The sequence below is a fragment of the Mirounga leonina genome, unplaced genomic scaffold (assembly GCF_011800145.1).
Source record: "Mirounga leonina isolate KUSES-001 unplaced genomic scaffold, KU_Mleo_1.0 Mir_175, whole genome shotgun sequence".
Lineage (NCBI taxonomy): Eukaryota > Metazoa > Chordata > Mammalia > Carnivora > Phocidae > Mirounga > Mirounga leonina.
Genome location: NW_023270453.1, coordinates 15,627,182 through 15,653,894, shown reverse-complemented (window position 1 = coordinate 15,653,894; position 26,713 = coordinate 15,627,182). Strand labels below are relative to the sequence as shown.

The window sequence follows — 26,713 nt, the reverse complement described above, 5'->3', positions numbered from 1 at the left end:
CTTGAGTTCCAATCCTGGTACTACCACTCATCTGCTGCATAGGCTTAGGCACTTACCCAGTCTTTGTCAGAGTCCATTCTCCTTTCCATAAACCTGACATAAAAATACCCATATTCTAGGATTATATGAAGATTAAAATCATATCATATATAGAAAGCACTTAGCATAGTGTAAGAACCCAACACTGTGGGTTTATAAGATGTAAGAGCTCAACAAAGGGTTGTTATTATTAACATTCATGTATATACATATAGAGGCATTTAAATAACTTACATGCACAGTCTGACCGCTGATAAAACATTCACAAATACAGAGAAAAATGATAAATTACTCCTTCGTTAGCATAACTGATGTGTCATATGTTTGTTCTAATTGCAATATGGCTAGATAGCGATTTAAATGCGATAGCGATAATTTAATGATTATCTAACATTTGAGAAATGAAGTTGATTTGAAACTGTTTTTGGAAAGAGGAAATGTTCATAAATTGCGAAAGTTCTGGAGGCATATTTGAGCCACCGAATCATTTCCGCCAACTTGAACAAACATGCCTGCTGAGGGAATGGCTCTGGATTGGGTTAACAGCAGGCGAGATCAACAAAATATGTCATGTGTGGTTTGTACCCCAAGGAGTTCAAGGTTGGTGATAGAAAGGGTCACACGGTATCATGAGATGGAACGACAGCAGTGTGGAAGGGAAGCTGGAGTAGTAACAAGCCCAAGTTGTACCAGTCACATGTCACATGATGGCTTTGAGGGGTGGTATTTCAGTCTGCTCCAGTTGCCATAAAAAATACCATAGACTGGAGGCTTCAACAATAGACAGTTATTTTCTCACAGTTCTGGGAGGCTGGAAGTCTGAGATCCGGGGCCAGCATGGTCAGGTTCTCGTGCAAGCCCTCTTCCTGGTTTGTAGATGGCTGCCTTTCCGGCTCTGTCCTCACATGGCCTTTCCTTAGTGCAGGGAGGGAGCGAGGGACGGAGGCAAGAGGGAAGGAGAGAGAGCACGCTCTCTGCTGTCTCTTCTAAGGGCACTAATCCCATCAGACCAGGGCTTGGCCCTCATGATCCAATCACCTCCCAGAGGCCCACCTCCAAATACCGTCACACGGAGAATAAAGGCTTCAACAAGTGAATTTCAGCGGGGCCACCATATTCCGTCCATAACAAATGGCATGGCATACAAAAGTTCTCAATACCCGTAGTAGAGGCTCAACCATCACTTCATGAAGACAAACACTGTCTTGTTGTCACTATGGTAAGCTTTAGCTCTTCTTCAAGACAACAGCCAGGAAAATGACAATGACCACAAAACCCCATAATGGAACAGGGGTTTTCATTCATTTGACCACATGATTGGATGCTGTGGGTAAGAGTGGGAATGGGAGAGTTGGGACGCTGGACCTCATGGTCCCTCCACCAGCCAGCTGGCGGTTAGGTCAGAGGTTCCATGCGAGCATCAGGTCTAGATGGTGGGGACGTCTAGGACTAGCTCAGGGAGGAGTTTCCTGAGTACGTGACGTTTCAACTGCAGGAGAGGGGAAGAGCAGAAGAAAGGAAATTCCAGGCACAGGGAAAGTCTGCCTGAGGGTGGGCAACAGGGAAGTGCTTCATGCGACTGAGTGATGGGAGGAAGACTAGTGAGGCTGGAACAAGCCACGGAAGGGGCTGAGTGAATGGGCGAGGTGGGAAAGCTCGGGGCAGATCAGGCAAAACTGGGACACTGTTTCCTTGCTTACCAGGTGCAATGGGAGGTCGTCAAAGAACTTTATGGAGAGGAAAGACATAATCTGACTAATGTTTTTAAAAGTTTGTTATGGTTGCTCAAGAAATTAAACAGAATTACTATTTGATCCTGCAATTCTACTCCTGGGAGTATACCCCAAAGAATCTACAGCAGGGACTCAAACAGATGTTTGTACACTTATGCTCTTGGCACCATTATTCTTAATAGCCCAAAGGTAGAAAACAAAATGAAAGGATAAACAAAATGTGGTACGATACACACACACAGACACACAGACACACACAAGGATATTATTCAGACTTAACAAGGAAGGAAATTCGGACACCTGCTACCACATGGATGAACCTTGAAAACACTATGCTAAAAAAAATAAGCCAGATACAAAGGGATAAATACTGTATGATTCCATTGTTATGAGGTACCCAGAATAGTCAAATTCACAGACAGAAAATTAGTATGGTTGTTACCAGGGGCTAGGTGGTGGATGGGTGGACAGAATGGGTGTAATTATTTAATAGGTACAGAGTTTCAGTTGGGAAAGATAAAAAAGTTCTGGGAGTGGATGGTGGTGATGGTTGTACACAATGTACTTATGCCACTGAATTATACTCTTAAAAATGGTTAAAATGGTAAATGTTACGTATATTTTACCACAATAAAAAAAAAAGTTTGCTACAGTTGCTGCATAGGGAGATGGGGGTGGGAAACAAAGTAGAGAGACCAACCCGAAGGCTCTTTTTCTCTTTCTTTCTTTTTCTTTTTTCTTTCTTTCTTTCTTTCTTTCTTTCTTTCTTTCTTTCTTTCTTTCTTTCTTTTTCTTTTTTCTTTTCTTTTTAAATTTTATTTTATCCTGTTATGTTAGTCACCATACAATACATCATTAGTGGGGCGCCTGGGTGGCTCAGTCGTTAAGTGTCTGCCTTCGGCTCAGGTCATGATCCCAGGGTCCTGGGATCGAGTCCCACATCGGGCTCCCTGCTCAGCAGGAAGCCTGCTTCTCCCTCTCCCACTCCCCCTGCTTGTGTTCCTGCTCTCGCTGTCTCTATCTCTGTCAAATAAATAAATAAAATCTTAAAAAAAAAAAAACCCAACAGTACATCATTAGTTTTTGATGTAGTGATCCACGATTCATTGTTTCATATAACACCCAGGGCTCCATGCAGTGCGTGCCCTCCCTAATACCCATCACTGGGCTAACCCATCCCCCCACCCCCCTCCCCTCGAAATCCCTCAGTTTGTTTCTCGGAGTCCATAGTCTCTCATGGTTCATCTCTCCCTCCGATTTCCCCCCCCTTCATTTTTCCTTTCCTTCTCCTAATATCCTCCATGCTATTCCTTATATTCCCAAAATAAGTGAAACCATATGATAATTGACTTTCGATGCTTGACTTATTTTGCTTAGCATAATCTCCTCCAGTCCCATCCATGTTGATGTAAAAGTTGAGTATTCATCTTTTCTGATGGCCGAGTAATATTCCATTGTATATATGGACCACATCTTCTTCATCCATTCATCTGTTGAAGGGCATCTCTGCTCTTTCCACAGTTTGGCTATTGTGGACACTGCTGCTATGAACATTGGGGTGCACATAGCTCTTCTTTTCACTACATCTGTGTCTTTGGGGTAAATACCCAGTAGTGCAGTTGCTGAGTCATAGAGTAGCTCTATTTTTAATTTTCTGAGGCACCTCCACACTGTTTACCAAAGTGGCTGTACCAACTTGCATTCCCAACAACAGTGTAAGAGGGTTCCCCTTTCTCCACAACCTCTCCAACATTTGTTGTTTCTTGCCTTGTCAATATTTGCCATTCTAACTGGTGTAAGGTGGTATCTCAGTGTGGTTTTGATTTGAATTTCCCTGATGGCTAATGATGATGAACATTGTTTCATGTGTCTGTTAGCCATTTGTATGTCTTCTTTGGAGAAGTGTCTGTTAATGTCTTCTGCCCATTTTTTGACTTGATTATTTGTTTTTTAGGTGTTGAGTTTGAGAAGTTCTTCATAGATCTTGGATACCAGCCCTTTATCTGTAGTGTCATTTGCAAATATCTTCTCCCATTCTGTGGGTTGCCTCTTTGTTTTGTTGACTGTTTCCTTTGCTGTGCAGAAGTTTTATCTTGATGAAGTCCCAAAAGTTCATTTTTGCTTTTGTTAAAGATTTTATTTATTTATTTGACAGAGAGAGAGAGAGACAGCGAGAGAGGGAACACAAGCAGGGGGAGTGGGAGAGGGAGAAGCAGGCTTCCCGCTGAGCAGGGAGCCTGATGCAGGGCTTGATCCCAGGACCCTAATGCTTAACAGGATGCAGATGCTTAACAACTGAGCCGCCCAGGCACCCCCCCCCCCCCGAAGGCTCTTTCGTAGCCCTGATAAGAGAGCAGGATGGAGCAGGTGGAGATGAGAAGTGGATAGATTCTCAATTCATTTTTGAGGTTTACTGCACTGGGCTAGGTGTGGACCACTGGGGATGGTGGCAAGGGAGGTAGGAAGGGAGGTGTTGGTGGGGGGTGGGTGTCGGAGACGGTGGATGTCACCCCAGCTTCAGCACAAGCAATGAAAGACTAAAAACACCACTTACTGAAGTGGCAAACACTGGAGGAGGAACATACCGGAGGTGGAGGGAGGTTGGGAGTTGGGTTCCAATCCTCAGTTTTGGATACACTGCAATTGACATGTCTGTGAAGGATCCAACTGCAGCCATCAAATAGGGATCGGATATACAGGCCAGGAGCTCAAAAGGGTAGGAACTGGGAAGGGACAGAAGGTATGAACTGCAGGATCAGATAAGATTGTGTAAACAAAGAGTGTAGACCAGTGAGTAAAAACTGCAGTCCTAAAGCATTGAGCCCAGGTCTGATAAGTTGACATTAATTCCCAGTGCGTCTGCTTGTTTTCTCTTTAAACCAGAGATATGAGCACTTCAATGAGAATTACCAGTGTCTAGATAATTAAAAATATGCATGGAAATCAAGTGCCTAGGGTGGACTTTGAAGCCTGGTAGTCACCCTGATTCTCCCAGATGCAAAATGGAGACTATTGGCTGCCCAAGTGGGAGAAGGGGTCGGAGCATGAGCCCAAGTGGTCTCTGAGTATCATGTCTTACTAAACCAACCTTAGCAATCCCTCTCTGCTTGAGGAGGCTGAACATGAGAAAGAGAGATAAGACTAACCATGATGGCTAAGGAGAGGGGTGTAGAATAGCTAGATTCACAATCTACCTAAAAAATGAAGGCTTTTCCTGTTCCAATCTACTTGTGTTTGAATGGTTCCCCCCTCACATTTCCTTCAACTAGTCTGACTGAAGCTTTGATATCAGCAGACAAAAGAGTGAACTAATCCAGGTGGCATCTTTAAGTGAGATGTAATACCAGTGTCGGATTAAAATGGTCATAAAAATGTCAGCTACTTTACTATGAGCCTTATTTAATGGGAATTCCTCCTCCTCTCCCCCTCTTACAGGAGACTTATTTTGGAGCTTACAATTAGTTTGTATTTCCTGGACGTACTCCAGTTGGTCCGGGAATGAGTATCAGCGAGGACCTCCTTGGGGAATAATCATGATTTTTCTGAATATGTAAGAACTTCCTAAGAGCAAATGCTACTAAGAATTGGTATTTCACAATTGGGGAGAATTTACCACTCACAAATTTGGATTAGGCTAAGGGCTAGAAATGACCCATGCCAGTGTCTACACTGAAGAGTGGGTGTCTGCAGGTGGGAATGATGGACGCGGGGACACGCGATTGAGAGAACTCAGCTGCAGGTGTGGGCGAGGCTCGCCATGTTGTGCCCAGGCAGACAAGCTGTAACACTCAGGGATTTAGACCAGGCTTTGGTATTTGGTTCCGGTGCAGGCTGGAGGGCAGAGAAGGTCCTAGGATACAAGTTAAAAGAACGGAGTAGGAAGAAGACTGGCAGTGTGGGGGGAGAGGTGGACAGGTGCAGGTGCTGGAGCCGACCCTGCGTTATGGAGGTCTCTGGAGGTAGGCGGGGTACTGGAGGCCTATGATGGAGGGAGGTGCCAGATGCTGGGGTACTGCCTCCTGAGGGCCTTCTGGGTGCAGAAGCAGGGTGGAAGCAGGCTGTTTCGATGCTGGCCCCATCCCTTTCGCTTCCTGCCGGGCAGTGCGTCAGAGGCCAGGGTGCAAGGTCCCAAGCCGAAGACCTAAACAGCGCGAGGATGCACGGGACGCTCGGGGAGAGCAAAGCCCGTGCACCTGCGTTTGCGCACGTGCGCTCCTCTGAGCATGCGCGCGCATGCTTGTTGCCTTCCGAGATGTTGGCCAGTCTGGCCGTTGCACTGCGCGCAGATTCACCAGGAGGCCGGAGCGAGCCGGGAGGTCGGTCGGTGCCAGTGTGCTTTTCTCATAATGGGACTCTGACTGTGCAGAGAGCGCTGTGGGGGCGAAGTGACCGCCGCCTCAGGTAGGCGGGGGCACGGTTCACAGGGGGCGGGGAGGAGCGCCGCTTTGACAGGTCTGCCTGTGGCCCGGCAGGTGTGTCTGTGCTCTCTCTCCCCATCTCACCGTGATCCTGGCTGCGCCGGGGAGGTGGTGTTCTGAGCGGGGCGCCTTTCTTCCTCAGGCGAGCTCCATATTGGGTTTTTTTTTTTGCTAATTATAAAACAGGCAGGAAGGGCATGCCATGCTCCGAGGTCGGTCTAAGCAAAGGAAATTGCCACCAGAAGTCTGTTTTGGTTAAAATTCATTGGTAGAAATGCCAACCTGGGAGCAAGCTCTGAGACTGCCTTTCTCCTTCTCCTTGCCTCGGTTCCCGTCTCCCATTCCATGAGGTCGTCCCCATGGGAGTGGCAAGACGAACTTAGGGAGGTTCGAGATGATGCCTCTCTCCGGTCAAGCAGAGTTTGGCCGAATCTGAAGTCGGGATTGGGAAGGGAAGCTTGCTAGAGAGCTGCGTCGGAGGAGCTAGGATGCTCGTTAGTACGGAGAAGGGAAGAACAGAGAAGTGAAGGTGCGCAGGATGGGAGGCGCCTGGAGACCTTCCCTCTAAGGGCTCTGGGGCAAGGACCCGTGTCTGAGACCGTGACCTGCTTATTCAGTATCCATTCTCATCCCAGAATCAGGGCGTTGAAAATGACCTTAACCGTCCCCTACTTCCTTTTGTCTCTGCTCCCCTCTTGGTCTTAGTCATTACATCCTAGGACCCTTTGAAAGTGGCAGGAGATCAACAGATTTGTCCCAAATCATTTAGCATCAGACCCCAGTGGTGGGATCCCTGATGCCAATAAAAGCACACGCAGGGTGAGTCTGGCTTAAGGACAAGTGTAAGGGAGGGTTGGTGGGGGGGAACCTGGGGGAGGGCAGACCAGTCAAGCAGCATAGTGCTGTGAGGGGTCATTGATAACTAGGCCAGAAAGTGATTATATTCTTTTATTTTAAGGAACCAATAGCTCTGTGGAAAAATGATCTAATTTATCCTACAACCGCCCCAACGAATTAGAAAAATAATGTCTTTTTCACAGACGGTGACTATATCAGGTTGGCTGAATATATCTGATGCCCCGTGAAACCGGCTCACAAAGAGGAGTATAATTTAGGCCCTCCTGCTGTCTCCTTCGAGTGTTAGTTCCCCAAACAGAGCTGAATTGTGGACAGGGAAGGATAGGATCAAGAATCATGAAGAAAAATTATGAGTGGAATTCCTAAAAAGAAATAGAGATTTCAGGTTGGAGCTGAAAATCATAATACTTCACAGCGTGAAACATCGAGGACCATTTCTTTTATTATTTGGGTAGTTGGATGGTTTGCCCCAGGAAGAGTTTCTGAGAAATAAACTCACCTTTTCCTCCACAATATTTGAATATCTACCTACCTACAAGTGTTTTAGGCACTCTGCTAAACACTTTATACACACACAGTACCCATAAGAAACCCGTGAGGTACGTAAATTAGGAAATGAGGTCAAAAATATTAAAAATAGTTAAGTGATTTGCTTGAGGTTGAAGAGCTAAAATGCAGACTATTTGGATGTGTCTATCTGGTTCTAAACCCTACACACTGAACCACTTTTCTAGGTTAACTTGCAATGGTTTATATGTCTACATGACAAGCAGACAGAGGATTCATCCCCGCCAGTGCATATTGATTGCACAGACCCTGGGCAGATAGTATTAAAAACATTTGTTTGATAGTCTTTGATATAAGACTCTGTGTACAACCTATCCTTGTCTACCCTATGCTCTAAAATCTTCCTTAAAAGGCCCAGTAAGAAGGTATGATACTAAAAGTCATCAGATGGGGCGCCTGAGTGGCTCAGTTGGTTAAGCATCTGACTTTTAATTTCGGTTCAGGTCACGATCTTGGGGTCATGAAATTGAACCTCATGTTGGCCTCTGTGCTCAGTTAGGGGTCTGCTTGAAATTCTCTTCCCCTCTCCCCTTCTTCCCCCCTGCCCCATGCTCCCTCTCTCTCTCTTCTCTAAAATAAATAAATCTTTTTTTTTAAAAAAAGTCATCAGATAAGTTGGATAAGAGGAAATCAATTTAATGACAAAGACTAACGAAATGCAAATCTCCATGGTCAATAGAAAAGGAACCCTGCTAGATTATGACTTATTCCCTCAATTCGAATATATCCACCTTTCATATCATGCCTTCCTTAGATATAGCCACATAGAAGAAAGTCAGGCAAACCCCGGTCTTAAATGCCTTTTTTTTTTTTTTTTCCTGGATACCTGAATTATACATTTGTTCTACTTCATAGCTTAGCATGTACTCTTGGCCCTTCAAAGGATATAGTATTTTGGTGTTGATATCCAAACCAACCCCAACAGTCCCTAATATGTAGTTATTTTAATTTTGTGGAGGTGTAGTTTTACACACTTTGTGATACGGTATGTGCTCTGTGCAACTGATATCTGGGATTACATAGTTTGTGAGGGGTGAGGAGACTAGCAAGCCCTGTAAAGCTTTTCAAGTGATGAAATATCCCTTTCTTGTTAGAAATATAGATTTCTAGTAATTTGGTATGAGAGAAAATATTAATGCAAGTTGAAAAGACAACCTGTGGGATGAGGATATTTCTAGAACTATGACTCGGTGGGCACATGACTCCAGAAAGTCAGGAACCTGTAGAGACATTCGGTTCAATAATTTGGTGCTCTCTAAAGGTCTGGAAATACACTTTATGAGTGTATAAGATCTGCTGCACTCTGACGGGGGATCGAGGTAATTCGGGATCGCTATAGAATTGGTGAAACACTTACAAACGTGAAATTCATATGCATGTCTGAATATTACCATGTACCTTATTACTGCATTTAGTTTCCCACTATTTTTTTTTAAAGATTTTATTCATCTATTTGACAGAGAGAGACAGCGAGAGAGGGAACACAAGCAGGGGGAGAGGGAGAAGCAGGCTCCCCGCTGAGCAGGGAGCCTGATGTGGGACTCGATCCCAGGACCCTGAGATCATGACCTGAGCCGAAGGCAGATGCCTAACAACTGAGCCACCCAGGCGCGCCCCCCCAACTATTTTTTGTTCCTTGTAACAAACCAACATATAAATATACTTTATTATGCTGCTTCTGTTGGGGAAGAATTCATTGTTTTATCTGACAGACGTGACATGAATCTTGACCAGATACCACCCACAGAAATATAGTTTTCTTTCAATTTAGAGACACTTCCCTGTATGATCAGGGGTTGAGAGTCCAGAAATGTTAAGAACACATATCCTTGGTGATGACCCTGAGGCTGGACCCAAAGGCCCTGCATTCGGCCACAGGGCTGGAGAATTTTTGGTTGCCTGATGCCAATTAGCTCAGAATCCCCCTCTGCATAATGTCTTATCTCCGGAAGGAACCTTATATGCGAGGCAGTGATACAGGCTCCTAAAGGCCTTTGTTGGACCCACAGGACAGGGTGGTATGAACTGGTTTCTACTGCTTGCCCAATAAATGTCTATATGTGTGATAGAAAAAATAATACATATATAGTTTCCTTTGGAATGTGCCTGCCTGCGTTTTGGCCACCCATATCAGAGCAAGGTTGCTCATTTGTGTCCCTGGGCACATGTTAGTTGGAGCTCAGGTACCAGACAGCAGTTATCTGAGAAAGAGATTCAAATCAAGAGAAAAGCTTTGGGGAGAATTGAACTGCATCTGCACATCAGTAAGAAGGAAGTAATTTGCTTTGAAGTGATGCAGTCATTGCTCTCAGTGTTGGCTCCTTCTGCTATAATCTCTCACCCATTCATGCAGAAGTGTTCCTTGAACAGGGGCTTCTCTCAGGTGGAACGACAATCTCAGGTTTGGGCTTGCCCACGTGGTTGGAGAGGGTGCCGTGCCCCTCGGGGTCAGTTCCCCACCATGTGGAAAGGGGCGCTCGGGGCACTGTCATGTGAGTCATCACCAGCCATCCTCTGGCATGGCTGGGGACCACTAGCCCCTTTCAGTTTGCTGGCTTGGCATCTCTAATTAAGTAAGGAAAAATGTGGGGGCAGGAATTATTGGGCCAGCCTGGAGCATTTGGCTGCCTTCTTTCCCCTCCCCTTCCAAGTTCTTGTGCTCTGTTTGAAATTAAATGTATGTTTTCTTCCAAAATGAATGACAGAGAGAGAGAAAAGGAAAAGCCACCCAGGGTTGAAAAGTGGTAGCTTCTTGCAGCTGACTTCCTGCCTTTGCCAAGAAGGCAACTCAGCGTGTCCTCAGCTCACCCTTGCCGGGCCAGGCTCTATGCAAATGAGAAGCTGTTTCCATGTCTGCCCATCTGAGGCTCTTAAGTAAAAAAGAAAGAAAGAAAAGAAGAAAACCACCATCACCACCAACAAAAAAACCCCAAGACCAATTAATTCCAGTAGATTGCAGCAAAGCGGGGGCCTTGGTGGGGACACATCCTGTTTTGATGTTGAAGCTGTCAGTCCCCATGCCAATAACCTCCTTGATGAACCATACTCAGTTGTGAAAGAAATCGGGGGTGACAAAGAATTCAAAACACTTGCAGGACAATTTTTCTAACCTTAGGTCACTTGGAATGCTATTTTTTTTAAGACTAATTTTCTTTGATGGGAAAACAGGAAAAGCAAACCTAAATCTTAAACGATGCCTACAGATCTATTTTAGAGTCGGACTTGAGGTCACCTAAATTGGTTTTTGATCTTGCAAGAACTGTCTTTGCCTTTTAACAGCTGTAGTCTGGTGGGACCACTGTCAGGCTGCAGGGTCCTCGTCACAAGGAGAAGTACCTCTGTCCTTTGCTTTTGGACTTCTAATACCCATGTTTGATTTGAAGACTCAGCACCTAAGCAACACCTGATGATTATGTAGCCACCACTTGTATGTTTTATTCCAGGATCAGGTAAGAAATTTAAGTCCAGCCAGAAAGATGTAGTTTAGGCTGTGGGCAAAGAGTATATTAAATAGACTGAATTTAGTGGAGGTGGGACCAGGAAATGGATTTATTTATCTTCTGTCTCTTCTGTCAAAGAAGCAGTCTTGGACAGATTCCTTAATTTGCCCCTTGCCTGTCACCTTCAGCTCAAAGCATAGTCTCTTTTTAGATCTTGAAGACTCACTGTCAGGGTTCACGAATCCTGTCCAGTCTAAACAAGACATCAGCCGCATATCCAATCCAAAACTCTTTCAGTAACGTTGCAGGGAGTTTTCAGGTGATGTTGGTGAGACAGTTAATCAGGGGCAAATGGAAGAAAGTACCAGTACATGTACCTGTTTGTTTTCTGATTGTCTTTTAATTTCTCTTTTGTGCATATTCTAAAATATGCCTAAATTTTGGTTCAGTGGAGCATTTTTGGTTTGTGCATAAATATAAATATATCTGGGGTGGGCTTGAAGTCTTGCACTTTATGTTTTGAGGGGGCAAAATGAAGACATGCTGGGTGTACCCTGCAGTACAGGAGGGCCTGCAGGGGAGGGAGACCGAAGGAGAAGGAGCTGCTGGAAGCAGTCAGTGATCCAGGAGGAGACTGTTACCTAAGGAAGCCCTCTGTTCCAGAGGAGAGGGAGCTAGAATCAGAGGAGCTGGTTCCTGCAGGGGCCACGGGTCTGGGAGTGGAGGTGCTGAGGCAGGGGTTTGGTTAGGCCAGTGAGGGAATGTTTCTCTTGTGTGCTTACTTTGTCTCAGGACTCAGCCACGACTGGGACAAGTTTACATTCACTGCAGTCTCAGTGCCCTGAGGCCCCGTCTGATTGTCTGGCCACATGTCCAGTCTATTCCTGGAACCCTCCGCCCTGCCCTCAGTCACCCCTTGGCTTTGTCCAATCAGAGCTGTTGCTGTCCTTCTGCTCTGTTGCCCACAGCCTTGGCCCTCTTCCCTCCATACCTTTCCTGCCCCTAGGTTAACGTCCATGCAGCTGTCCATGGGAAGCCCACCTGGAAAGCCCTATATCTTCCAGTGTTTTCCCCTTTGTACACCAGCTTATTCAGAGGGGCTCTGGAGAGCTGACCCAGCGTTTATACCTCAGGCTCTGTTTGCCAACATGGTGTCAAAGTAAGATCAGATGCAGCTTCATGCTGTAAGAGCTGTTCTCTTCATCTACACAGGCCTGCTCAGGCAGCCAGACTTCTTCAAAGTCCTTCATGCAAATTAAGGGTTGTGGCTGGCTGAGAGTCTTCAACATGTTTCAGAGCCTCATGAATGTTGCAAAGCCCAGGATCATGCTGTACTGTTAGACGTTTGGTCTAGCCAGAACAGCACAGAGGGCTGCTTCATGAGGGTGTGGGTGGAATCCATGTTTCTAACAGAGTCTTGGTCTGACCTGACTGCAAACACAGATACCCAAGTACCGACAAAGGCCATAATAAAGAGTAAGTGTGAGGGAAAGAGGATAGTTCATATCTGAACAGTTGAATTTGAGATGTGTCTTGTGGATGCAGAGAAGTCAATGTCCAGTCACCTGTTGAGTATGTACATCTTAGAAGGAAAATCGAGGAAAAACTTTTCCTCTCCTCTCTCATGTTCCTTGTTTGGAGGCCTGCAAATTAAACTCAGACGGACAGATTAGCAAGAGAAAAGACAGACTTTAATCACATCTTGTACATATAGGAGTTTACAAAGACATGGGGCTCAAAGGGAAGTTAGAATTTGGGACTTAAGGGGCACCTGGGTGGCTCAGTCATTAAGCATCTGCCTTCAGCTCAGGTCATGATCCCAGGGTCCTGGGATCGAGCCCTGCATCGGGCTCCCTGCTCAGCGGGAGGCCTGCTTCTCCTTCTCCCACTCCCCCTGCTTGTGTTCCCTCTCTCACTGTGTCTCTCTCTGTCAAATAAATAAATAAAATCTAAAAAAAAAAAAAAAATTTGGGACTTATATACCATCTTATTATGTGAAAGGGATGGGAAGAAGGGCACTTATGGGGAAACAGTTTAAACATTTAAACATAAAATGGTTATCTTTCTTTTTGGAAACACAAATGGTCCCATAGGAAATGGAAGGGAGATAAAACAATTTTGTGACAATGTCTGAGAGTGGTGCTGAATTGTCTCCAAGAGGGTTACAGTTGCTCTCAAAGAGGAGGTTTATGCCAGGGGCTTTATACCTTCTTTTAGGAGGCTCAGTGTTTAGACAGATAAGCCATTTCAGGAATTCAGTTACCTTAGCTCAAAATAATTTTTATGCCATTTTTATTCTGAACCCCTTAATAGGAATGTTTCAGATCACTGAATGGGAAAATTGAAACCATAGGTGAAATACAATGTACAAGTGACCAAACATCCTTGGAGAAATAGCTGATCCAGATTTAGGTCAGGAACTGTAGAAGAGAAGCCAAGAACATCTTATCAAATCAGCATGGAAACCATTAAAGACAACTGGGGTCAGATCAAAAGGGAGGGCACAGAAGCTCCCACTGGCCAAAGACAGGACAATCTGAGCACCACAAACTATAATGACTACAAGGGATTAAAACACATAAACATGTATAAATCCATGAATTCATATTGATCTTCAAAACAACAAACAATTCATTTGTTTCTTTTGGAGAAGTCTGTCACCTGTGATTATTCTGATAACTAACCAAATAAAGGAGGAAAGATCAAGCATTTGTTCTGCTTTTAGGTCTGCCAGTTTACAGAAAGAAACTACAGAGGGCAGGGGAACGTGGTGAAGGACACCTTGGGGATGTAATTAATAAAATCTAGGGTGTGGGAAACTCTATAGGGCAAGTAACCTTGTTACTTCAATAAATAAAATGCAAGGAGAATAGGGAGAATGAACCTATAGATTAGGGATTTAAGAGACACAACAGTTGAACTGATGTGTAGGCCTTACTTGGATCTTAATTTGAACAAGCCAATTATTGATAAAAATTTATGACATTTATGGAAGTCCTTATCTTTCATACTGAAATATTGATACATACCGAAACATTGATAGATGAAATAATGTGATATTTGAGATTTGCTGCAAAATAATGTTGGGAAGGAAAGTGGGTGGGTTATAAAATGAAACAAAATTGGCCATCTGTTGATATTTGTTGAAGCTGGATGATGAGTACTGTTGGTCTTTTTACTTTTGCATGTGTTTGAACATGTCTCTAATAATTTATATTGAGGAGGAAGGAGGCCTAGGTCTGATAGAGGATCCAATGTAGGGGATAAACTGACAAGAACCAGGATAAAATGGTGCTATGGAAGCCTGTGAAGGAGTAAAAATCCCCCTGGACCTGTAAATTTGGAAATTTTCAGCTGGAAGAAAAGTTAGCTTGAATGACAGGACAGAGATCTTAATTTTCACTCCATATTTGCCTACATTTCCTAAATTATACCCCTGTATGCCTCTGAAAATATCACATTGTACCACACAAACATTGTAATTGTTTGCGGTTGTATGTCATGTCCTATGTGTAACATGGGGATTATATGTAGTTCTGTAGACGTTTGGTCAAAGAACAAATTGGATTTTGATCTCTCTCCTTTTGCCCACCTAGAGTGAGTGAGTCTTCCAAGTCAGGAGTGGCTATTTACTTTGGGAAGGGTAAGATGTTAGCAAGTTTGTAGGCTTCTCTTCCCTGCTCAATAAATATTTGAGTGTCCATTTGTTTTCATTTTGGCAGAAACTCTGCTAGGTGTTGAGAACAGACTGATTACAAAAAGAGACATGGTGTTCTAGCCCTCCTAGTAGATATACATATTAAACAAACAATCACAAAAACAAAATTAAAATGTCAACTATGATAAATACAGGGAAGGAAGAGTATACAGGGCTTTTAACAGCTTAGAACAAAGGAACGTGACCTAGTCTGCAAAATGAATTAGGGACAGCTTCTTGAGGAAGTGACTGTGGAGCTGAGATGCAGAATGAATAAGAGTGAACTAAATAATGGAAGGAGGAGGAGGAGGAGGAGAAAGGGAGGGCTTTCCAGGCAGATGCAAGAGCAAATGTGTGAAGATCTTGTGGTAGAAAGGAGCCCTGTAGATGGGAGGAACTGAAAAAGGCCAGGGTGTCTGTAGTGCACAGAGTGAGGGGAAGGGAGAGGCACATGGTTGAACATGCCTATGTAGGCAGGGGCCAGATCATGCAGTTCCTTACAGGTCATGACAGGAGTAGTGGGGAGGCACAGGAGTGACTCACATTAGAGGTAGAAGAGGAGAGGTGGGGATAGAGGAGAGAGCAGTGTGGAGAAGACACTCCTGTGCTGTAATTTGTGTTTGAAAAGATCCTGCCGGGCTTCATTCATCACCATAGCTGGGTGTTGTCTTTGCTATTGTTTTTCTCATTTGTCTTGACTCATGAAGAAGATCGGCGCTCAAAAGATAGTGGCTGTTAAAGCGTTCACTGGTTGCCACAGGCCAATGGGTTTAAACTCCTTTAAGAGGATTGAGATTTTGCTTAGGGATCGGTGTGGGTATTCTGGGCAGCCTGTGCTATGAAGGTGGTACATTAAAATTATGTTTATCAGATTTAGCAAATCTCACTATGGCATGCCAAGTTAAATTTGAATTTCAGGTAAATAAATAATTTCATTTAAATGTCAGTTGAAGAATGAATAGGCTTTTAATATATGGGACAGTGAATCATTTCAAATAAATCGATGCCCTATTTTTTATGTGGCAACTTAACCAGATATCTATGTTAGTGCTCAAACTAAAAAGAGTTTTTGAGAAGTTATCAGAAATGCATACAAATCCATCCATATCAATCATCCATCAATATCTATCCAGTCATTCCTATCCGTCCATCCATCCATCCATCCATCCTTACTGAGCTTCTACTATGTGCTGGACTCTCTTTGGGGGCTGAGGGTACTGTGATCAATAAGACAAACTGCCTACCTTCATAATGTTTACATTCTAGGAGCAAAATGTTCATCTTAGAGTGATTATAACAAACCCTTAGAGATAACATTTATGTCCAACAATAGAGGAATGGATAAATAAATGGATAAATAAATAAATGTCATGCAATCATTACAGAAATCATGTTTTTGAAGGTTATTATATGTCATGGGGGATTGTTTCCACAATAAAAGCAAATTAAATAAAAGCAGTCCACAAAACCATAAGGTATCATGTAAATTAAAATTACTGGGTATGGATGTATATTGTGTCAGTGTCTGTAAGGAGATGCACCGATAGTGGTTATATGTGAGTGTAGGAATTATGGATAATCTTTTATTAAATCTTCATATTTTTATTTTTTCTTATACATTTTCTATAAAAAGTTGTGGGGGTGCCTGGGTGGCTTGGTTGGTTGGGCAGTCAACTCTGGGTTCTGGCTTGGGTCATGATTTCGGGGTTGTGAGATCGGCCTGGCGTGGGGCTCTGTTCTCAGCAGGGAGTCAGCTGGAGGATTCTCTTTCTCCCTCTGTATCTCCCTCTGCTCTTCCCCTCACTCATGCTATTTCTCTCTCTCTCTCTCTCTCAAATGGATAGGTAAATCTTAAAAAAAAAAAAGTTGTGGATTATTTTTATATTTGGAAAAACTTTTTAGAAGCTCCACAGTAGCCATGGAAATTCTAAAGATTGGTGCTAGTTTTGGCTCTGCCATTAATTCTCAGGACAACCTTGAGCCAGTCATGTCACTTGTCTGGGCTTCAGTTGGTTGGATTTAAAATGAAGAGACTAAGCTGTGATTTTTGTGTGTCATTATGATCCAAACTAAGGCTAAATAAATGTGCTTATTTTTATGGAAGGAGCTCAGAGACTCCATCATTATACTCTTGTGTGTCTTTATGAAATCCATCTGTCACAGTTTTATTCTTTAATTGTATCCAGCTGTTATATTGTCTGCAAAATTTACCTTTAAATATTTTACTTTTCAGATTTACTTTTTAAATATTTCAGCATAGATAGTGGTGTGTGTGTGTGTGTATGTGTGTGTGTTTCATCGTAAATCCTATATGGGGTTGTCAGTTAATATTTGAAATACCTAACTGGATATATTCTTTTTTTTTTTTTTTTTTAGAGAGAGAGAGAGAGAGTGCAAGCGGGGGGCAGTAGGGGGGAAGGGCAGAGTGAGAGGGAGAATCTTAAGCAGGTATCACTATGAGTGGAACCTACACGTGGCTTGATCTCAAGACCCCAAAATCATGACCTGAGCTGAAATCAAGATTCAGATGCTTAACAAACTGAGCCACCCAGGCGCCCCCTAACTGAACATATTCTTTAGGAGTATTGAGGGGTTTCTCTAAGGCTTTAGTGATCTTTATCTTTGGTAAGTCCTAGAGGGTTCCCTAATGAGCCTAATAAATATGGGAAGCTATTTTTCATTGGAGAGTTGAGTGGTGTTCATGATACATGAGTTGGCTAGAACTATTTAAAGATGTCTTTGCATGAATAGGGTTTAGAAATCTGGTAATGCTAGCAAATTATAAACTTTGCAGTGCCGTATAAGCCAGACACACCAAGTTGTCCTGTGTCTAAGTATTAACAGAGGGCTCTAGCAACTCAATCCCACTAAACGTGGTAGCTGAATACTAGTGCTAGAATATTGTTACATCTGTTTTGAGTTAACATTTCATGGGAAGGTCAGAGCTTTTATTCATTGAACTGATAGGAATGGCTGTTTTTGTGCTTACTTGCTAATGAATATTTCTACATGTGTTAGAATTTGGTCTGGGACTTGCTGTTTGAATCAGACATCTCCTAGAAGCTCGGTTATGGATGATGAAATCTGTAGTTCTTATGTTTAGTTATTGGATGTGCAGAGTCTGATAATTTGGAACGATGGAAGTCAGGTCACTTGGCATGCTCCTTCATCCACTTGAATTTTTAAAAAACTTACAAAACAAATACATGCTTTAGTCATAAATTTTTTGATTTTAATTCTTCTTGAAGAAGAATATAAAGTCTCTCTCTAGCCCAATTCCTATTTCTATTAATTAAACATTATGTGTATTTATTAAGTGTCCTTTATTTGTTGGATAGAGCTATATTCTGTAAGTTCTCTTTTGGGGTTTTTATGTGCAATAGTTCATTTAAAATGGATGCTGGGTTTGTAAATATCAATAGACAATCTGGTTCTGCCTCTTTGGAGAGAGTAAAGTGATGCTTTGGCAGGAAATATTGGAAATAACTGACTTCTCTTACTGCTTTCATTTTGATGAGTTAATTTGTATTTATTCCATGTTGAATTTTACTTAAATCCATGGAGATTCTAAGTGCCAAAGAAGGCAAAAATACTATTTTAAAGTGTTTTTCTGCTAACGTCAAACCACTTGAAAGCTAGGAAGAGTCACTTTTAGAAAATTCAATTCTAAAATTGACAGTTGACCCTGGGCAGTCATCATGGGGGTTAAGCATTGTAACTGCACCTAGGACTGGACCACGTACATAAACTGGTCTCCAAAGTGGGTGGAGATGTGAAGTGAATGCTCGTGATATATGGGAAGTCAGACTGGGATTTGATTCTTTGTCTGCCAGTGGCTAGATCTGGGAGCTCAGGTGAATCATGACACTTCTGTGTGTGACCAAGTCACCACTTACAGAGTAGGACATGTCAAATGGCTTCATTTGAGGAGAAAATTCAGCAAAACCTCTCTTGGGAGACTTAAAGATACAGGCAGTTGGTGGTGGTGATTGGGCGGGGTGGTGGTGATATGGGAGAGTGGGAAGAGCTGGAGTTTTGGCAACAACCAGTGTGACCTTGGGCAGGTTGCTTATCTTCTCGGCCTTGGGTTCTGCCCCTCAAAATGGAGATAAGACAGGATGGTTGTGAGCATTATAAGTGTAAATCAATCTGCTTATTCATTCTAGATGATATTCTGAACAGCACAAACCTATAGGTGCCTGAGACACAGTCAAGGAGTTTATAGTGGGAAATAAGATCTTAAATAAGCAAAACATCAAAGTGTGATAAGCACTGTCCTCATAAGCCTAGAAAAGAGTTTTCAGAGCAGGTGAAGCCTGAGCTGATTCTTAAAGGATGGGTGTCGGGTGGAGGTGTGAATGTAGGTACACTTACAAGTTACAAAACCATTCTGCAGTATTTTATTATTGCTGCTGGTGGTGGTGATGTTCTTACCTTTGAAAGCTGGTGGTATTTTGGGATAAATGTGCTAATTAAACCTGGAAAATACCACATGAACAACAGCAGCAAACAAATCCAAGCTGTTTAGGGCTATGCACCTGAGGGCTAGGGGGATATGAGAGGAACAACAGACATTTCCCGAACATTGACTGGGTATAATGGAATATAATATCCTGACAGGCCTTCCAATTCCATAAGGATAAGCCAATTTCTCCACCTGATTCTTGTTATTAAGGCTAAGCCATGGGGCTGGAGTTGGGAAGAAGAGGGTATGATGTAGGTGAAGCCCTAGTCATAAAGGAAGGGGAAGTAAGAGGAAAAGTGGACTTTTTCTGTCCCCAGAGATCACCTCGCTGCTGAAACTGTGGTCTGTGGACCAGCAGCATCAGCAGTTCCTGGGACTTTATGAGAAATGCTGAACCTCAGCGCGCCCCCGCCCCCCAGACCTACTGAACCAGAATCTGCACCTTAATAAGAGCTCCAGGTGATTTCTATGCACTTTCTAGTTTTAGAAGCACTGCTCTAGTCTGACCATGTCTTAGAAGGGATGTGCTACTGAAGAGCAGTGGTCTGTGAGGCCCAAGAGTGGGGACTGTGTTGATCTACTCTGTCACTGTGAAGATATACCTTGACTGGAGGCTATACCTTCCTCTCATTGATGGGGATTAGTGTACCAGGCTCTCAAGGCTTACTGTGCTATCTGTTACAACAGCACATCTCTCAGAGAAGGAGCCTCTGGTCAGAGGAGTTGAGGAAATGCCACACCTGATATTTGTGATGGTTAATTTCATGGGTCAACTTGACTGGGCCATGGGGTGCCCAGATATCCGGTCAAACGTTATTTGGGGTATTTCTTTGAGGGTGTTTGCAAAGGAGATTAACATTTAAATCAATAGACTGAGTAAAACAGATTACCTTCCCTCATGTGGGTGGGCTTCCTCCAATCAGTGGAAGGCCTGAATTAAATAAAAAGAGTGATCCTTCCCCAAGGAAGGGGGAATTCCTCCTGCCTGACTACCTTTGAACCAGAACATTGGCTTTTTCTTACTTTCTTACTTGAACCAAAACACTGACCCTTCTTGGATCTTGAGCCTCCTGGCCTTTGGATGAGAACTATACCATCAACTCTCCTGGGTCTCCAGCTCACTGACTCACTGGTAGATCTTGGGGTTTGTCAACTCCCATGATTACATTAGTCAATTCCTTATAATAAACCTCCTTCTCTCTCTATATATGCATAATTCTATTAATAATTTCCTAGTTCTCTTTCCTGGGAGAACCCTGATTAATACAAATACAATATTCCTTTTCAGTGTGCTTGGGGATTTGTTAGACAGGTTGAATCTGTGGACTTATGCCCTTCATCGTGACAGATACATTCATAGCCACTGGCTCCTAAAGTGCCTCTGTATGATTCTCTCTTATTTCTTTTCCATCTTATTGTGAATGTGGTTGGGGCTGTTTTCTAGTAGACTTCTTGTCACCTTGAGCTGGCTCTGGGCTTTATTTCCATCTACTGTACCATGGGAACCTCTGAATGCCCAAGCTCAAATCCACCTGGTATAGAAAATACCATCAAGATGAGAGCAGATTTAGGGCGCCTAGGTGGCTCAGTTGGTTAAGCGACTGCCTTTGGCTCAGGTCATGATCCTGGAGTCCCTGAATTGAGTCCCGCATCGGGCTCCCTGCTCAGCAGGGAGTCTGCTTCATCCTCTGACCCTATCCCCTCTCATGTGTTCTCTCTCTCTCAAATAAATAAAATCTTTAAAAAAAAAAAGATGAGAGCAGATTTACCTCCTTGAGTGTCTTGTAATTTGGCATTTAAGTGCTCTTTCCTTTTTGGCCATCTTATTGCTCCTTTTAAAGAGATGTTTTGCCAGCACTTTTACGTATCTTCAGTGGAAGAATTGATGAGGACATTTAGTGTGCCATGCAGCTGAAAATTGGAAGTGTGTCACCTCTTTACATGAGTTTCTTTGGGACAACTGTAGTGGGAAAAAAGTTGAGAGGATCCCAGAAGCTCATGACCTCCTAACTTCCATACCTCAGGATGGGAAGAAGGAGATGAAAAAGATCATTCATTTTTAGCTCCTTCTCACTGTGTGGCATGCCCTATGTTGCTTCATAGGCTATAAATTCTCAGGCAATGGGGATCCTTTTTATTTTATTATACAAAGTGCCTTCTGTAACACTGGTTATAATGCAATCCTAGATTTTTATCAGTTGCTGTTCATACAATTCAGTTTGCTGGCATCACACCAAGAACCAGTCTTGTCTCTAACAGAAGTGTAAAGATTTTGGCATCACATAGGTCTGGGTTCTGATTTTTGATCTGATACTTTCTAGCTGTGTGACTTTCAGAGCCAGTTTACTTCTCTGAGTCTTAGATTCTCTATTTCTAAAATGAGGTGATTCATACCTACTCGTAGTGGTATTGTGGGGATTAAATAAAAGATATCTGTAAAGAACTTGGCATATATTAAGATTTAATAGATGGTAGTCTTTTCATTGATCTTTAATTTTTTCCCCAATAAGTTTAGGATTACAAATTCTAGGATTAGAAGAAATCACCAGTGCCTGGTCTCAGACAGAAATTGCCTCTAAACTAACTTAGAGCATGCTGTTGTAGGCCCAATTTTAGAAGACTTAGCATCTTGATCTAGAATTTAAGTTAACTGCTCTTACTTCAGTTCAATTTACTGCTGGCAGACTGAGAAGCTATCATAAAAATTTAACAAAGATATTTCTAATGGTGGCTTTCAGGAAGGACGTAAGGAATGTGAAGTTGATGTTCCGGAGGAACTAATGCTTAATTGCCTTCAAGTAAACAGATCAACATCTTATTCTAGGACCAGAGTCTGGATGTGCATACCAGAGGAACATTAGTATTTTTACCACATCTAGACATTCTTAGATTTTCCCCATAGCATGTATTCTTTCCACCACCCTTCAGGAAGTTAGTACTCAAGAGAATACATACCAGTTCCAATACAGTCCAGTCTGGACCATGACTTGGATAAGGCTTGATCTCCCTTACTGGGCTAAACCACTCCTAACATACACATCCATGCCAGACCTTCAAGTTGCGCATCTCAAACTGTGCCGTGGGATAAGAGAGAATGGAAGAACTTCATACAAGACATAAAGGCCGCTTTAGGAAATAGCATTTGGAGTGGCCCAGAGAGTAGAAATCAGAGGATTGAAATCAAAGAGGGGGACACTGATGTAGTGGGTGCATGGCTAATATTTTTACAAGGTTAAGCTGATGAAATTTCTGCTTTTCTTAACTACAGGAGCACTTTACCTCTTCCCTCTTTATGCTATATATATATATATATATATATATATATATATATATATAATTTTTTTTTACAGAGAATGCTATATATTTTTTTTACTTTAATTGTATTACACTGGTAAGAACAGATACTACACTTGATCTTAGCCAAAATATATTAGTCTGTCTCATTAGATTATGAGCATCTCACAGGCAAGGTGAACATAATCATAGTGTTAACTCAAATTTATGTGGCCATTTATGCTGCCAATTATTAAACATACACAAAAGAGGTAGCCAAAAGGTCTATCTGTTAATATTCATGGTTGAGTAACTACCACCAAATACTCTGAGTTGTATAAAAGGGCTTAAGGCTCAAACTCCGTTGGAAATGTCTCAAAGGACTCCTGTATGGGAGAGGAATCCAAGTGGATGAGGCTTATCTGGGAGTCCATGACCAAAGCAATTCGTTCAGTTTCAATTTACCAACTGTGTTATGCACAAGGGAAGATGGTATTTTTGTCCAGCTCTGTCGGATCCCTCTATGCATGTTATTTTGGCACGTTTTCTCTCTTCCAGCAGAGGCAGTACCTCCACCCTCATCTGGCTCCGCAGCCAATTCCAGGAGGGTCCACAGTCTTGGCTACTCTGCCTGATGTTTCAGGTCACTGGGACCAGAAGGATGTTGGGTTCTCTCTCACACTTCAAGCCTTGTTCTCACTTTTTGCTCATCATGACAGTATCTCAGGAATGTGCACCAGTCAGTTAAAATTAATTTACCTGTGTTAAAAAGATATTGGCTTGGGAGAAAGTTATAGGCCAGTCTCCTGCCAGCTCCATTTGTGATCACTGTTGACACAAACTAGACACCTCTGCACCAGCCTTGAAAATGCCTTCCATTTTTTCCCTTTATGAAGTGTCAAATTTATTTGAGAAAATGCCCGCCATATCTGTTTCCACATTTCTATTTTTGCCACTACTATTTATTTCGGATCTTTATCTCTTATGGACTTTTGCAGAAAGTGCTTGATGCCCATCACCCCTCCTTCCGTGTATGTGCTGTGTTTAACCATAGCTTGCACCCAAACACAGCCCCAAGGAGAACTTTCAGTGACTGTCCTTAAGATCAAGTCCAACTCTCTCAACCTGATTTTCCAAGTCTTGAGCTATCTGGGACCAGCATGCCTTTCCGACTTTTCCTCCTGGGCTGCCCTTGAGATCCAGAGTCCCAGTCGAGCTCAACATCTCACCAATTCCCTAGTAGGTCAAGTGCGTTCATGCTTCTGTGACTTTGTTCCACCTGTTCCCTCCACCTGGATTATTCTTCTCTTCCTCCTTTGCCTGGTGTACACCCATTCATCCATTAAGGCACAGCCAAATGGAATGGAATTTGTACAAATTCCCTTATCTGACATGACTGACACCACCAATGGCTGAAGCAAAAGAGTCAGGTAAGGAAGAAAATTTAAAAAAATAAAACCAACCTACTTAAACATCCTCACTTATATCGAGAACATTCATTTATTAACTCTTTGGTGTAAGGCTTTTTGAATATGTTTTCACCGATTAAAATTCTCCATTGACTTTCTTCATAAACCATAGTCAGAAAGTTTTGTTTTCTAGTTTGGCACTTTAAAAAATGAGACTGTAAGATACCCTAAAAGCAATCTGAATGCAGAGTTCTTCTACACTTTTATGATTTCATCCCTAATTTTTTTTTTATAATTGTCTCACTGCTAATTAAATAGCATTAAAAAAAACCCCAATTTTGCACAATAGTACAAATGTACTTAATGCCACTGAACTGTACATTTAAACAGGGTTAAGATGCTGTATTAGTCCCATAGTAAGTCCCCTGAGTTTGGAGGAGCTTAGACAACAGACAGGCTAGTAGTCCATGATGCATTTGTATCCAGGGATGACCACTTCCCCCTCTGTTTTATTACATTAAAGATAATCTTGGCATCTCCTCCTTGCAACCAGCAGAGGCTGATTGGAACAGTGGCAAAGTCAGGATTCGCTGCTGGGTCTCCTGACTCTCAACTTAGGTTTTTCCTTTCTTCTAGGTCTCACAGGCTTGCTAGAGTTTTAACCTTTTGAGGGCCAACACTAGTTTCCTTAACTTGATACATGTTTAATTACCTGGGCGGAGCTTTGCATATACTTGGAGCTCCAAAATTAACCATTGACTCAACAGCATCGCCAACATGATATCCAAGCCAAGGGAGCGCTTATGGCTACAACAGTGCCACCTGGTGGCTTCCAGGTCCTGCAGAGGGGGTGAACATTCTTGGGGGCATGGAGTGCATGCCCCGGAGAAGTAGGGACCCCTTAAAAGCTCAGGTTTATTCCCTTGTGCTAATTTTTTGGTCTTTTATTTTAAAGATGTATCTATTTATTTTAGAGAGAGAGAGCATGAGCGGGAGGGGGAAGGGAGAGAGAATCTGAAGCAGACTCCATGCTCAGCTCAGAGCCCGATGTGGGGCTCGATCTCATGACCCCAGGATCATGACCTGAGCTGAAACCAAGAGTCAGATACTTAACCGACTGTGCCACCCAGGTGCCCCAATTTTTTTGTCTTTAAAAAAATACATTTTATTTTTTAGATCAGTTTAGGTTCATAGCAAGCGTGAGGGGAAAGTACAGAGATTTCCCATTTACACATTCCCCCCTCCAGCCCAACATCACCCACAGTCCATGGTTTACATTAGGGGTCCCTCTTGGTGTTGTACATTCTTTGTACATCCAAAGTTTGGATAAATGTGTAATGACCGGTATCCACCATTATAGGGTCATACAGAGTAGGTTCACTGCCCTAAAAATCCCCTGTGCTCTGCCTGTTCATCTCTTCCCTAACCCACAATGACCACTGATCCTTTTACGGTCTCCACCGTGTTGCCTTTCCCAGAATGTCACATAGCTGGAATCCTACAGTACAGAGCCTCTTCAGACTGACTCCTTAGGTTTCCTCTGTGTCTTTTCATGGCTTGATCACTCATTTCTTTTTAGTAATGATTAATATTTCATTTTCTGGATATACCATGGTTTGTTTATTCTTCTCCTGAAGGATATCTTGGTTGCTTCCAAGTTTGGCAGTTATGAATAAAGCTTCTGTAAACATCCATGTGCAGTTTCTTTGTGTGAATGTAAGTTTTCAGCTCTTTTGGGTAAATATCAAGGAGTGTGATTGCTGGATCCTATGGTAAGAGTATGTTTAGTTTTGCAAGAAACTGCCAAACTGGCTTCCAAAGTGGCTGCACCATTTTGCGTTCCCACCAGCAGTGAAGGAGAGTTCCTTTTGCTCCACATCCTCAGGAGCGTTTGGTGTTGTCATTGCTGTGGATTTTGGCCATTCTAATAGGTGTGTAGTAGTTTTTGTGCTAATTTTTAAGCCATCATTTGTTTTTTTTAGATTTTATTTATTTATTCATAAGAGACGGGGGCGGGCAGAGGGAGAAGCAGGCTCCCCGCTGAGCAGGGAGCCCGATGTGGGACTTGATCCCAGGACCCTGGGATCATGAGCTGAGCCGAAGGCAGATGCTTAACCATCTGAGCCACCCAGGCGCCCTTTAAGCCATCATTTTTTAAACCATAAAAACACAGAAGTTCTTTACTCACTGTTTATGTTACTGGGGAGGAGGAAGGGAATAGGGATTTTTCAAGGAAGGAATTTCTCACCTGGAGGGGACACTGATACCTTTTGCCAAACTTGGGGAGATTGGAATTCTGCTTAGCATCTGAAGTGAAGACAGAGTCCCCCTCCATCTTTGCAACTTACAGACACATGGAAACCTTGATGTTTCTGTGCCAATTTATTCAGTGTTCTTTTTGACATGTAAAATCTACTGTGGGGGCTCCAAGTCCTCATAGGGCCGAGCTCTCCTAAGATGGGAGGAGAGAGGATGGTGCCTTTGGTTCCATCAATCTTTTCTGCCCCAGCTAAGTTGAATAGCTTAGCTCTGTGCCCTTCCTGCTGGTGGCCACATCAGCTCCGCCCTCTCATGTCCCTTCCTGCCTGCCCCCAAGCCCATCTGCCAGAGACCTATCAGTCCTCAAGGGCCAGTAGCCTTCCCTGGGCAGGACAACAACTTGTATTGGTTTCTTTTTCTGAATCCCTAGCGCTTTTAAAATTAGAAATGTCTGTGCCTCTACTTATATGTTATTTTTTTCTGAAATTCTTTGTTCCTCTTTTGCTGTCTGGTGAGATCTTACTCAGCTTTAAATGTACAACCAGTATATCATCT

General features: G+C 42.9%; 1 long non-coding RNA gene across 1 annotated transcript in view; it reads left to right on the top strand.

Annotated features, from left to right (window-relative positions):
* LOC118021609 overlaps window positions 1-24,199 on the top strand; it is an 83,630-nt gene extending 59,431 nt beyond the window's left edge. Inside the window, exon 4 of the long non-coding RNA XR_004682238.1 lies at window positions 23,734-24,199. This is a non-coding gene — a long non-coding RNA (uncharacterized LOC118021609). The remainder of the gene's footprint in view (window positions 1-23,733) is intronic.
* Window positions 24,200-26,713: the final 2,514 nt, after the last annotated feature.